Genomic DNA, 15,012 nt, shown 5'->3' on the forward strand with positions numbered 1-15,012 from the left:
GTACCACTGGGCAAGGTATCATTTGATCATCAGCAGGGTTTGATCTGGCTTTCTTACTGTTTTTGCTGAGCATGAGCTGGCCACAGGTTCCCCTAAAGATATGTGGACTTAGCATCCTCAGCCTTTGAATGAGATCCCAGAGGATGAATTTCATCGAGTGTTTCATAACCTATAATGACTGAAATCAACAGAGACGTTTGCCACTTCCTTCTCAGTATTGCAATGCTTGGTGAATACATGTCAATATTGGGGAAGGCTGCACAGGGTGTCATTTTTATACTATTCAAAAGGAAGCRTTATTTAGTCAAAACTTCTGCATATTTTAAGGATTAAACATGGGCCACAGGTCTTTTCTCAGGGATGAAAATTTTTGCTGGCATGAGGTTTGTTGAAGTGATGTCTCCAATAAATCCAAAGACTTTCTTGGAGGCAGAAATTGATTCTCTCTTGCCTTACTCCAAATCCGTGCTGTAGATCCATGATGACACATAAACGTTGAGATTTCATCATCACAAGTTCCTTTCCTGGGTCCAAATTTCTTGTGTGGCCCATGACTGATGGCTGAGTACAGTTGACATCAATCACACTATTCAATAAAAATCTTCCAGCATAGTGACAATTACAGGCTTTTACGCTAAATCATTCACCTAGGAGAAATAGTAAACGTTGAGGAGATTTCACCAGACATAAACAGTGCCAAGAAATTTTGCATTGCTCTAGACTAGAAGGTCCCACAAAATAGCCGAATGCAGTTACTTTGCCACTGTAAAACACATGTGCATTTATTCTCTAAAGCAACATGAATAAGGAGAGTTTTCTTAGCTCTTTGTCTTCTTTAAGCAGACAAAAAATAACCTTTCTGCAAAATTGATGCCTGCTTATAAATCTTAGGGCTAGCTGTATCTTTTGCTTTTAAATTTGCCCCAGACCTGTCAAAATTGCTTTCACAAGTGAGGCTGWCATGACGATAATCTAAAAAAGACAATACTAATTGGAGCAGGACCTGTGTAACAGCTATGCCAYTTTACAGCGGTAAAGTAATGCTTTCTAGTTCATATGCTATAATAATTCCTCTTGAGAAATTACATTGTTTCTGCAAGATTAGATTTTTGCTATATGGTGTAGATCTTAGAGTAAAGACCTAGAAATATTCTGCAAGTTTCCACAAAAAGCTTTTGTGGAAGAGATTACGGTTTAAGATCCATTGAGAGCTTTCAATACCAACAGCAAAACGTCTGGTGTGAATTCAGCGTTTCATTTTACCACTGCTTTTCWGTTCAGAGAAACTGATAAAAGCAAAATATATTCAGTTAGGAAATACTTTTTACACATCCCATAACTTAATGAGTAGAGTTTATTATCTCAAATTTAATAAAAAAACCACTTTTTACTTCACAGAAGTTAAAAAAAAATTGTGAGTAGACTTCTTCCACTCTTACCTACAATAATTTGTGTTGGACACTCTCTGRCTAAGGACATTGAACAAAATAAACTGACAATCCAATCCACCGTGATTCCCCTTATCACACTGTGTTGTCGATTCACTGTTAAGAATATTACTTTTAATTGCTTTATTTGAAAATGGCAATAACAGCCTATTAACCTGGAAATTAACTCTGGACAACTSTTCCTATGAGATAATATATGGATTYGATTTCGTTGARATCTCYGTCTTTATGTAAGTAGCTTTTAGCTAATTTTGTTGGCTATGAATGGGTTCCYCTATTTCATTTAAATTAGGACAGAAGTAAAGGACTGGAAAGTTTCATGATGAGACCCATGTCTTTGCCTTTTGTCTTTAAGAAAAGCCTCTTCCTCACAATGTAAAGGTTACTCTGTAAATGCAGTAACTTTTTTGAGCTATTTTTTTTGTATTTGAAGCATAATTGTATCCTAATTATGCATGTAGCCAAGGTCCATGAACAACAAGCAACATCCTGGATGCTTTAGCCTGATATGTGCAGATCTTTCATGTTTGAGAAAGTATTTGACACATTCAGTAGCAGTAGCCACAGGGTACGTGCTGATACTGCAGCAGCAATGCCATCAGCTTCAGCACTGACCTGCTGCTCACTGCACCCTGACTCCTTTGCACTGCCAGAAGTTGCTTCTTGCTATGAAAGACAGCACAAAAGCCTCAGTGTTGCTTCTATCTGCAGGGCCTCTCGGTTCTGAATTCCTTTTTTATTCTTTTTCCTGGTTTCCATTTAGTCAGGCTTTTCTCATTCCCAGTGTCAGGCCAACTTTGACAACTCACAAGCATCATTTTATTTTTCCTCAAGGTTCTCTCCTACACATGGCCCAAACAGGTCATGCAGGGCATAGCACCACAAGGTGATTACAGCAGTAGCGCACAAGGAGGGCAGTGTGAACACAGTCCAGCTCTCACACTTTCCACATGAGAATAATAATCCCCGTGACAATTTTGCCATTTAATGCTTTAGGGAAGGAAATAATGTTCTATGATCTCCATTCAGCAAAATARTAAGTACCTATGTAAGATGTATGCCCTGCTGCCTCTGGAGTCAAAAAGATTAGTCAGGTTCTTGCAGTTAAACACATGCATGAGTATTTAATATGTTTTAATGATACTGTGTATTCATTTGTCTATTAAATGACTGTAGTCCTGGAAGTCCACAGCAGAAATAGAATGAACCTCATACATCAGATGCCTTCAGTGCACCAAACCCTGTTCCATGGCAGCAAGGGAATACATAACCAGAGGTTTTATATTGTGCAATGAAAGGTAGATATATTTCTTGTAGAATGATATGAAATATTCCTATTTAATTGTTTCTCTGAAAGAGTACTTAATCTAATGACCATTTCTGTATTTTAAATAATTTGCATACATGTAGTCAACATTATGTTCAAGGTTGAAATAGTGTTCATTTTCTACAGGCTGTACATGAAGTATAAGAATTTGAAACCAGTGAGTATGCAGCACTTGCAAAAGGAGATAAATGATGAATAAGAGATACGCATGTTCATTTAAAAGATGTAAACAAAAATATTCTGTGCCTTATCCCTTTCATAAATCCCAGTCCTGGCTCTCGGCTTAGTGAACAGAGTAAAAATAGCAGCACCAAAAATTTTAAATTAATTTCCTTAATATAAATCAAGCTTTATTACACAGTTAGATCCATCATTACAATTTCTGATGTAAATAACAAAGCAGAACAAGACTGAGAAACCATAAAGAAATAGGCTATAAGAAAATACAGATGCATTTGAAATGTTCTTTCTCTGTTGTCTCTTCTGATGCCTACTGTTGTGCAACAGACCACAGATGTGATTGTGCCAACTTACGCCAATAGAAAACCATCAAGATGGACTTTCACTGTGTATTTTCATTTTTAGCCTCTGGATCTCCTATATTAAACAATTTTTATAACCTATTATTCTGATTTTATTCTGAGACTTACTCAGCAAACAGTAAAAATCCTGGTTATCTTCAAGCTAAATGAATCCCATTTTAGGTAAATGGTCTTTGGCTGTTATTGTAATTTGTTCTTAATCGCTGAACAGAAAAGCGATCAAAACGTTCGCTTCTGTTAGAACTATTCTAGCCAGCAACAGCTTTAAGAGCTGTATTTCTCCATGTTATATGAAGTAGAAGGCAATTCTAATTCAGAGCAAGTTTGTTGTTTCAACAAAGAACTTGTTTAAACAGCACAGGATCTAAGCAAGAGGGGCCTGCTTCCGCAGTGCGGTCACTCCGAACGGCTGCAGACCTGGCTTAACCAACYGATTAATGTGGGTTTATGGTTGCTTTGCACCATCAAAGCAATGCAGATAGCTGGAGTTTATCAACACATCTTACCCTGGATATTCTAGCATTAAATGCCATATGGTCATTTACAGATGCGGATGCAAACCCTATTCAGACTTAAAGCAATTATCTGTTAATCAGATGCCATAGCAAGCTGTGCAGCGTATTATCCTTTATTTTAGAAACAAAGTAGAGAGCACTGCATCACCTTGAATAGGAATGGAATAGATTAGGATTTCACAGGCTATATCTTCTTGCAATAAATGCTATTTCCAGTCCTTTGTTGATTCCTATTGCTCTTTTCTCCCTGACTGAAGAGTCTGAGCAGGCAAACTTACACCATTGGGTTTTCTAGAACGTTGTAATCCTTGCATCTTTCATATACTCCTCTGATTTTCTCAGTTAATTCTTTATCTCCATGGGCCATTTTATTTCAGTTCTTGAAGTAAATGGACCTCTGAAAATCAAAGCTTTTTTTTTCCCCCTACCTCTGAGACATCATAGGGAGCTTCAAAACCTGAATGACTTTAATGGCATTGCTAATGTCCCTTAAGTCTAAGCAGCAAGAAGTGTCTTAGCAGGAAAGAGTCACATCACAGGCCCTTTGACTGATTCAGCTCAAAACACTAACATGCGTTCTAGCTGCTTTGCACTGATTTGGACACCATATACTCTTAAGATCTCACTCGAAGGACATCCTGAAGCACAAGTGTACATTTAAAATTGTGAACATTCACCTACGTTAACTTTCGTGGATTTATTGTATACTTAAAGTTATGTATGTGCTGAAGTACTTTGTTAAATGGAGGCCGTACATGACGGGAACGACCTACTTATTCCTTGTCATCGTAATGGAGCAACTGTCACATGAGACCTCTGGTCCTCACCGATCGAGAGTTTCAAAGCAATAACTTAGTGCCAACTGACTCTACTTCCAGATGCCAGTCTCCAGAGCCAGACAAACCTCCCTTATTTCTATTCTTCATTACTTAATCATAATTTAATGATTATGGTGTCTATTCAATGATGTGAAGGTTTTCGATACCGGACTTTTTTGTCACTGCATTGCTCATGCATGGCTGYTTATTGTATGGAAGGCAATGGTAAAGGTCCTTTTAATTTCCTTTAAAAAAGTACTGGGACCCTAAGTCAGTCACCATGTACAAAATCCATATCTCCTTAGTTTCCTCCTTATTCTCTCAGTCCTCCAACATGAAATTAGGAGAAATATTTCCTCATATTTCTCATGTCTGAATGTTATATCACTTGAGCCTTCTGTGTAATAATGTTCTGGAAGTGCCTGGTTAACAATTGGCACGGCACAAGCAAGTAGCTTTGATCAATCTTAAATCCTCATCCCTTGACACTTTAATCAAAATAATTTAAAATTCTATTAAGTACAATATGCAGAGCATTAACACTCTGAACCAGTGAGTGGTTAGAGCGTGGACACTGAGTGATCTGTCTGAGTAACAGCCTTGTTAGAAAGGCTATCATGCTTTGCTCCGTGCTGAATCATCAGGGAAGACAGTGGCAATATCGCTCTTTCATTGCTAATGTACGGCTCAAAGGATCTGACAGGGAGCTTAATGTCTGGCTACCTGAGAAAAGTTGCATGGCTTTCAAACCTGTGAAGGGTTTTATTGCAGTGTAAGTAAAATATCCCTTTCCTTAAGTCAGTGGATTCCACCCAGGAGCGCAGGCAGCACCCAGCCATCCTCTCTTCTGATTCATGCGGCGGTGCAATCCCCCAGCCCACGCAGTACAGCTGCTGCCTTTAGTTCTCATTTAGTTCAGGTCTCCTGTTCTGTCCCTAGTCTGGTGCTTCATCTCTCTCTCAGCATTTGTTTCTCCATTCTTTTTCTTAATGCCATAAAACCATACCCAGTGTCCTGAAGGAGAGCGCCAAGAGACTCTTCCAGCCGACGCCGGGCAGCTGCCATCTCCCACTGCAGTTGCAACTTAAGAACTGAGAACACCTAATTGCCATTCAAAGCTTTGTACTCCCTAAACGTACCCTGTCCCTATTCCCTGTCCCTATTCGTGTAGAGGTTTGTTTTCAGTAGCAATACTGACATCCATCTGAATAGCGACAAGGGAAGGTAAATGTTTTGGGTTGTTCTGGCTGTGCCTCTGGCCAGGTCCAGCAAGAGAGCTTCAAGCAGAAATCACAGGCATCCCCTCACCCCACTCCCTGCAGAGCAGAGCACTGTTCTTATTTACACGGCGCTTAGGCACGCAGATCTGACGCAAAGGCCACACCTCAGGAACTAGGAGCACATACAACCTCATTTTTGTTGCCTTATTTAAAATAGAATGGGATAGATTTAGATGAACTCTCCATGCCCTTTCAGCCCTACTTGCTATAACTGTATGAAACTAGATAAACAACATAGATACACACACACATATTTTTCCTACTATGTTATAAACAGGTCAATACTGGCATACAGATTGAAACATGAAAGGTGATAAAGTCGAATTTAAATTTAAGAAATGAAAGCAAAAGAAAATTATAGGAATTACCCACCTGAGACAGAGCCTACAGTCATTCCTGAACATTTTCTCTGTAATGCAAAGAACCACTTGAAACCACCGAAATACGGGTATTTTTACCATCAGATGTCATACTTGGAAAAAGCAGTTTTCAACAGTCCTGTATACAACATTAAAACAAAGGGAAAAAAAAGAAAGAAACACACTAGAAGAGCTCTGAAAGCTTTTAGAAAAGCTTTTTCAACTCTGAAAAAAATGCAGGAAATATCAAATTAGTAGTACTCGTGAATTCTTTAAGTTGCAAAGGGTTAAATCAGCAGCTGTGATTATCAAAATAAAAACCTGTGAACATACAGAGATTTTTAGTGCAGTAAGTGAGATCATTACTAATTCCTCATTGCCAAACACATACTTCATAGTGTGTGTGAGAACACAGCCTCTAATCATTTTTTCTTTCCCAGTAAGATCTGGTAAAAAGYTGCTTCACTAGGTTTTGAAGCCCACTGGAAGTGCTGTACATTAGCTGAGAAGACTGATCAACCCATACAGTATTAAAAAGACATTTGTAGACTCATTTAATCAATAATGTACAGTATTAGTGTGCAATTTAGTTCGAGAGAAGACAGCTGTAAGACTGTGATACATCAGCTAATGAAAAAGCAAAGTGAGTGTGATTCAGATAAGTAGAGATGCCAAGAGGTAAGTCCTCAGGTGGTGGGAACAGTGATGGCAGCACCCCGGGGGTTCCTGAGCCTAAACCCCAGCTAAGGATTTGTTCCAGAGCGGTGGGGCTGGGGAGCTCTCTCGCATACAGCATCCATTCCATGCTGAGAGCAAGAAGTTTTAGGAGCCACAAAGGCATCACATTACTAATGGAGTCAAACAAGATGATAAAATGGCCCTATTTGACCTTGAAATATTTCAGAAGGTGACAGCTACCCAGGACATTTCTACACACGTGTTTGTCAGCCCAGTCTGAACTCTTCTCTGATTCCAAGCAAAGAGGATTTTCGGGGGAAAAGTAGAATAAATTCTGGAGTGTCTGAATGAATTACCCTAAAATTGGACAGCAAACCCATATGGTAGTTTTTAGAGCCATTTTCTACAAGAACAGTTATCCTGTTGTAAGGGCTGGAATCTCCTTTCAGATTTGGCCCTATCTTACTGCTAGAAAAACTTACTGTTCTCTTTCAGAATGAATTTTCCAGATAAGAGGATGCCCATGGGCCAAGCTGGCCCTACGCCTTTGTTCCTAAACCAGTTTGGCAGCAGCTAGTGAGCCACCATGCAGAGAGATGGCAAAGCCCAGAGCAGCAGTGCTTAGCTGGGTGACCAATCCTAACATACTGTGCCCCAGGGTCAAAACTGTTCTGAGCTGCCCAGGAGTTTCTGCCAGGATTGAGATCAGCAAAGGAAGTAGGATTCAGTACTTAGAGATGGCTCTTCTTCCCATTCTCTTCTATCTTCTTTACATATCAGGTAACTGTGACAATTGCTTCATGGATGCACCGTCTGCTGCTCTCGCGGTGTGACCAGTTACCTATGTTTCATGGCACATTTCTTCTTCCTGGCTGAATGACTTCCCTTATCCACAAGGTACTCTCTGAGAAAGCAGTGCACAGGCTCATGTTGTCAATACTTCCTCAAACACATACATGATCCCATGAGAACAGACACGCTCATCTGCACGTTTTGCTATGGAACCATGATACTCTTCCTGTTCGCAGTTTTTGCTAGCAGAAGTCTGCTCCTTCCATTCCTAAGAAAGTACAGGTAAACAGTGCAGGAGAAATTAGCTCAGTTTAGCATATAATGACTGGCAGAGCTGGGTTTTTAAAAGAGGTAGAAGACTTTCTAGATCTCCTCAGTCTTCTCCTGCATAAAGCATCACATGTCTCTTTGTCATTCCACACATCACAACTCTACAAAGGCCACTTTAATGGGAGGTATGTGTGAGGTCAACTGCTGGCAAGGCTGTTTGAAACACCTAGGATTTGCTGCAGACAGCGAAGATTTTTCCTGTATAAAAAAGGAGGGATTTGAACTGCTATAACATGACATAAAAATCATTGCAAAATAAAAAATTACATTCATAAAACTTCAAGCTTTCTGAATTTTTTTGTAATCACTAATTCTCAGTTTCTCAGTAATGCTCAGTGTGTCTTACCTTACATAAAATCACCACTGATACAAGTTTAGTTTTATGTAATACTCCATATGGTAGATTCATAAAAAACTTCTACTGGGAATACCACCGTAAACTACTATTTTCAGCTATAAAAAATAACCATTAAAGTCCAGACATGCACAAACAAGGTAATCTTCCATAAATTTTGAAATGATAAAATACTACAAATGTAAATGTATTCAGCTCCCATTGYAATGCATGTAATTTTCATAGCTTTATTAGAAATCCTGCCGTTGCAGTGGTTTAGCAATAGGTTATAAATATAGCAGGAGTGAGTCAGCATGCAAATCCCTTCTGTGGAAAACAATTTGAAAGATTTTATAGCCCAAAGCTGTTTATTATTTTGTAAGAATAGTAATGCAAGTTCATGTTCAAAACCTGCTGAGAGAAGAATTTGCAAAACATCCCATTACAGAACAGCCAGGAAAAAAAGCATAAGATCTATGTAATAGCGCTCAGCTAGAATATTTTCAGATCCCCCATTTAGYTGATGCTTTTCTTTTCCTGACATCCTCACTAGGGTCCTCATGAGATTATCACTGTATCACACTAATAAAATGAGAATGTGGCTAAGGCTCAGAATTTAATTTGTCAATTAACACAATAGTCCTCAATACCTCCTCAATACCTAAGACAACACACAGAACAAGAAAGGTTTCTGGAAGCTTGGATTACGTAAATGAATTGTAATTCATTTTGAAAAGTTTTTTTTTTTTTTTTTTTTTTTTGAATATAACTGAGGACAGAAAATATTTCTCATGATTACAAACCCCTTTATAACTGACTCAAACATTTCTCTGTTTTACGTAATAGATTGCAAAGAACAGGTTCTCCAAACATGATCTAGGCAACATGATCCATGTCGCCTCGGTATACTAGCAAGCATAGAAACCTATTTGCTTTCAAGGCTGTCTCCATTTTGCATCTCATGCTGTGCTGAGAAACGTGATAGGTGCCAATGAATAAACAACGAGGAAGGTTCTGAAATTGGGCTATGGTTGGCAGCAAAGGCAGAAGGGTGTTTTGCAGCTCTCAGTGCCCTGCGTCCAGCAAAGACTTTCTCAGAGAGGAGCTGTTTCTTGTGTATGCGTACCACACAAGTGCTGCGTTTTTGGTTATACGCCATCCCTGGGRAAGGAAACAGAGAAGGAAACCTGGCATGAAGAGACATTACAGTCTGGAGTCTGCAACCAGAACCCCCTACCAGCATTACCGTTGCTCCCTTCCACCTTCTGCTGTTGGAGATCTGTGGTTTCTCTGCCAGCAGACAGCAGCCCCACTGGTGCTGGTCTCCCCCTGCCCTTGCCATGGCCTCTTCTGCAACAATCTGTGGATGTCCTGGGTTCATTAAGGAACTGGATTGAAAGCATGAGTCAAGGTTGCTCAGAGGCAGTATGAATCAACATCAGAGTTGGCCTTCAAAATCCTCCTCCATCCCTTTCCCTCTTCTTCCTTTTGGTCCTTCTCCTTCACCTGGACCCACTCTGGCAGTGTCAACACAACATAGTGGTGGCCTAAGGCCTTGTGGACACCAGTCACCTGGTGTCTTTCAAGTGTAACRTCCCCAGCTACTGATTGGCATCATGGGAGTCAGAGGAATTCAATGTATAATGACAGCTTCTGCTCCCACCCATAAACATCCGTACTACAGCCCCTGTGAGATGCTAAACAAGATTTCAAAGATGCTGTTCGAGGGGAGACAGGACAAACTTCAATCCAATAGGCTTAAAGGGGAAAATCAAAATGTTGTGATTCAGGAATGTCTGTGTTTTGTTTTAGTCAAATATTGTGTGATTTTGACGTTCTTAGGCTATTCTTAACAATTCACTATTTTGAATTCTCTGTCTGGCTTTGGAAAAATAGTAGAATTTTGTATACCCTGGGTGCAGATCAAACAATCTAAGAGATACTTATTCACTTAGCTAAAATAAGGAATACCACCCAAGTATCCCAAACGAAAGGACCAGAAGGCCCCATTTTCTATAAGCAGTTAACACTTCCCTGTCTAAGTAATCAATATCATCACTGCAATTTCCTTCTCCAGTTTAAAAGAAAGTTGTATTTCCATATGCATGACAGGCTAAGTAGGATTTTTCCTATTAATAAGAATAAAAGGACTGGGACTGTTTCAATCCAACTCTAATTCCATGTTTAATTATATTATTTTTAAGAACRTATCTTCCCAACAAGAGATAGAATTGCATGAAACTCTGTTCTCCCCCATGGCAGTAGAAACACAGACAAACCCCATCACTTCTAACTGGACAGAAAAAAAATGCAGCAGCAGAGATCTACATCAAGAGCTGAAAGCTACTAAAATCATTTTCACTCAGTCTGTTTCCTACCTATGCCCTAGTCCTCCAGTTCAACAAAATTTTTCCTATGCTTAGATCCATCATACACTTAAACACTTTGCTTATCATAGCCCTGGAATAAATAATTCTATTCTCAGTCAGTCAAAGGCATTCAGGACCCAGAGAGCTGTGGTTTAAAACAGCTCACAGATGGCATTCTCCTCCAATTCCTTATCTTTTCCAGATAGTTAAACCCACAACAGCTATATGTTACCCACAGCATTTTAAGCCTTTCAGTTCTAAATAAAGCTAGGATATGTTGATGCCAACACACAAAGTTGAAAGTTAGTGAGTAAGTTTTGAGCTAATCGGCTCCAGCATCAATAGTAGATTGATGGGAAGTTACCAGGAGGAAGCAGGAGGCTCTGAATTTCAGTTGTTACCTTCCTCCTCATCAAACATAAAATCCTCATAAAATTCTTTATCTTTCTAGAGTCTTTTGAGGGTAAACTAGGTTGTCTGTGTAAAACATTTTGAAATAGAAGGCCTATGGCCAAATCTTAAATTGCATTAAACTCTGGCTTAAAACAGCACAGGAGGAGGGGAAAGAAGGCAGCTTTCAGACAGTTTTCATCTTTTTTTTTCCCTACGATGCTCTGCACTATTGTCAATTATGCTCTTGGCAGAGCTCCTCACAGGGACTGTCAACCTAATGGAGCATCTGGAGACGTGCTATGTCCCAGGCCTGTCTCTCTCCTTGAAAGCCATGCTTCTCATGCACCTCTCATAATCATGGCCCCATCTCTGTGTGAGAAGGTAGGAAGCAGATGGTAGAGAATTACTACTGTTGGCCTTTTGCCATCTAAATGTCCCTCTAAACTAGGATCCAAGGATCTGAGCTCTTCTTGAAAATTGCATCATAGGGTATGGATTTACAGGAAGGCCAAGGTACCTAAGCTATTGTCACACTCAACAGCACAATGCCTAGAAGCTATGCATGTATAAAAGGGAGCAAGACACCCTGAAGGTGTCACCTCCATTGGAGAAGACAGCTGAGAAGAGTCCTTTTAGGATCTGCTATCAGCCCTGTTGTCTCTTAATTCTGCATCTTTCTACAGCAGGAGACTTTGGTAAAGAGAAAGCATGGACATATACCTGACTTTTTAAATTTTACCTCTGTTCTCTGGCTGACCTGGRCTCCATAAGCCATAATACTGTGGCTTAGTAAACAAGCCTCTGGAATTGGCAGGTTTCCACCAGCAGCTTACACATGTGCAAGTGTTTTTTCAGGTTTGTTTAACAAAAGTTGTGATTTCTCATTTCTTTCCTCTTCTGCTGGATCATAATTTAAGATCTATCATTCAAGACTGCCTGATCTTGAGTCATGTGCATATATCACACAGAACATTAAAACCTGACCTTTATACACAGGATAATAAATACCTGCGAGTCACTTACAAGGTAGTAACTCACTCTCACAGTTCAGCAGAGAGTAAGGGCTGAACCTCAACATGAAAACCTTCAGTTGTAGCCAAATATGAGGGGCCTGAGAATAATATTTTTACATTGGGAAGCCTGTAAAGAAGGCTAAATGTATTTCAAAAGTGTGATGATTTATAAGTAAATAGAAATGCAGCTATGCAGATGCCAAAACAACCAGAAAATCCAGGCTGCTGTATTTTCTGTCTGCACAATGCAAGGAAATACTGCATTGTGCTAGGAGCCAGGAGCATCTTCAGCCAGCTGGTCTGGTCTGACTTCAACATAACAAGCAGTGTGTCAGCCAACTCAGTCGTCAGCCTGTTTGCTTTTACCATCTGATTCAGCAGCCTCTGCAGTAATATTGTTGCTGTTAAATGGGGAGTGGGTTTGCAGGGCTTCTTGTCTCTCAAGCTGTGCTGTTTGAGAGCTGAGCCATTCCAGCTYTCCTGACAAGCCTGGCTGAGGTAAGGCTGGTGAGCAGTGAGAGAGAGTCACAGGCAGACTCAGTATCTGCAGAAGTGACCAAGAGGAAACATGAGATTCGCCTTTTCTAGGCTTCCATCAGGCAGCATAGTCAATCTGGGCCAGCTAGCCATAACCTTTAAAACACCATACAAGAAGAAATATTAGCATGATTTAAAGGGATGGTGTCCCATGGCCGGGTCTCTTGAAACCTTCCCCTGTGTCTTCATAGCTATAGTTAATATTTGCACAGAGAGCTCCTGAATCAAAAAAAGAGGAAGGCGAAAATAAGAAACCGATAACGTAATTTCAGTAGTCAGGAACACAATATTTTCTGCATTCATCAGCACACAGTTTATATGACAGGAAACTGGAGACTGTGTTCTTCCTTTTGCATGTTAAAATGCACCAAGAAGCAAGCAGACATAGTGAGTGCCTCTTTGCTTTCCAGTGCATTTTCCAATGCCCCTCAGAGGAAGGGCTACAGCAACACTGGGTATGTCTTTTGTGCCACCTGAGGCATGGTTTGTCTGTCTCACTCTTATTCATTCCTTGCAAAGACGAGCTGAGCTCACCAGCTATTCTCCCATAATTTTGTCGGGAAAGTGGTAGAGGGGGAGTTACTGCTGTTCACCTACCAGTGAATTACAGGCTTTTGCCTCATAATTTACGCTATCCTGAGAGGAGACTCAAGAAAAATTAATTTATACAGCCTAGAGAAAAGACTGCTAAGGAGCTCCTGTCATGGGTCATGTGCTGATTTCATTTATACTGGTGTAAATCCTACAAACCCTAACTGAAATCAGGGGTGTTATGAAAAGCTTAGAAGTAAAAGGAGACTTTGGTTCACAGTCCCTAAATACCAGCAGTGAACAAATGTGGAAGACCAGCAGATCATTATTTTCAATATTCAGTATGGGAGCAACGAAAAATAATAGCACAAAATAAGCAAAGGAAACCTTGAAATGAAGTAAGGGAAACCCATTCTAAGAGAAGGTTCAGTGAGATCTTGGAATGACCTGCTGGGGGAGGACATGAAACCACTGCTGTTTTGTACACTTCGTTACTGGCCGGGGAGCCGAGGAGAGTTGTAAACAATCCAGTGTTGACARAACCCCATGAGGCAGGCGACAAGCCGAGCCTTCCCGTGACAAAATACCTTCTACCAGCCCACAGTGCGTCTGAGGTACTTCCTCASAGATGCTACCTGGTTGCCAAGCCGCAGGCAGCGCACGGGGAGGATGGCATGCTGCCTGCTCTGGTCTATTGCCCAGCCGTGCCAGGACAGGGAATAAATGAGGGATCCTGTTGCCTCTCAGACTGTTAACTTGCCTTGCCCTTGTGCAGAATGAGGKGGGTAGAACCTCCGTGAAGCTTTCTTGCCCCATGAAGCTCCATGAAGCTGGGGGGTTTTCCCCTTCCATATATTTTTTTCCCCACAAAGTATAAAATGTACAGAGTGAGAGCCTTTTGTCCAGGCAGGTATCATTTTGAAAAGACAGCCCTTGGCATTAAAAGGTAGAGACATTTTAAAAACTAACTGAGAATTTTACTTCATTAAGTAGCCCGTAAAATCAGGAATCATTGAGCATCAGGGGGAAGATACCAGAATTAGTCAACATGATAAATGCCTGGTTTCACCAAGCCATAAAGGCTTCATACAGCTCCACCTGCTGATCTGCAGGCTGACGGTGCTGGGTGAGGACTACTCTCACTGGTCTCYGATAAAGGTTCATTCCTTTCAACAGCACAGTAGCAAACCTCTCTGACTTAGAAAGGGCCGTTTCGGCATCTCGGTCATAGTCCCACCACTCTTCCTCTCTGCTGAACTTATTATTTAAAATGTGACATAAGAAAGCCCTGGCAGAGTTGCCTTTGGATGCTGCTAAGCTGGTGCTTGGTGAGTTAGAGAAGCTTTTAAGGGAAGCTGTACTTAAAATTTCCTGTCTTAAGAATTTCCATAAAATCCCCAAATGTATGTAGTACAATCTGTTTCCCTCAGACTAAGAAACAGAATCAAACCTCTAGTGACTTTTAGGCACAATTTTTTCAGCCTGCAGAAGTCAACTCTTTCAGTGGTCCCATAGGTAGCACTGCAGAATGCTTCCAGGAACAACGTTGAGGGAGGAAGAATATGTAATTAAGGATAATCTTTTTTCCTTTTGGTGTCAGAGAACTTATACTTTCCTTTACTTTTTACCAATTTCACCAAAAAGATGTATGGATCCTAATCTACCCTCGTGGAACAAATGTATTTGCACAATTCCATACGACGCGACATGAACCAGCTTTTTTGAAAAAAGTGCAGTATCTATTAT

This window comes from Rhea americana, unplaced genomic scaffold (genome assembly GCF_003343005.1).
Source record: "Rhea americana isolate MKP2758 unplaced genomic scaffold, rheAme1 scaffold_26, whole genome shotgun sequence".
Lineage (NCBI taxonomy): Eukaryota > Metazoa > Chordata > Aves > Rheiformes > Rheidae > Rhea > Rhea americana.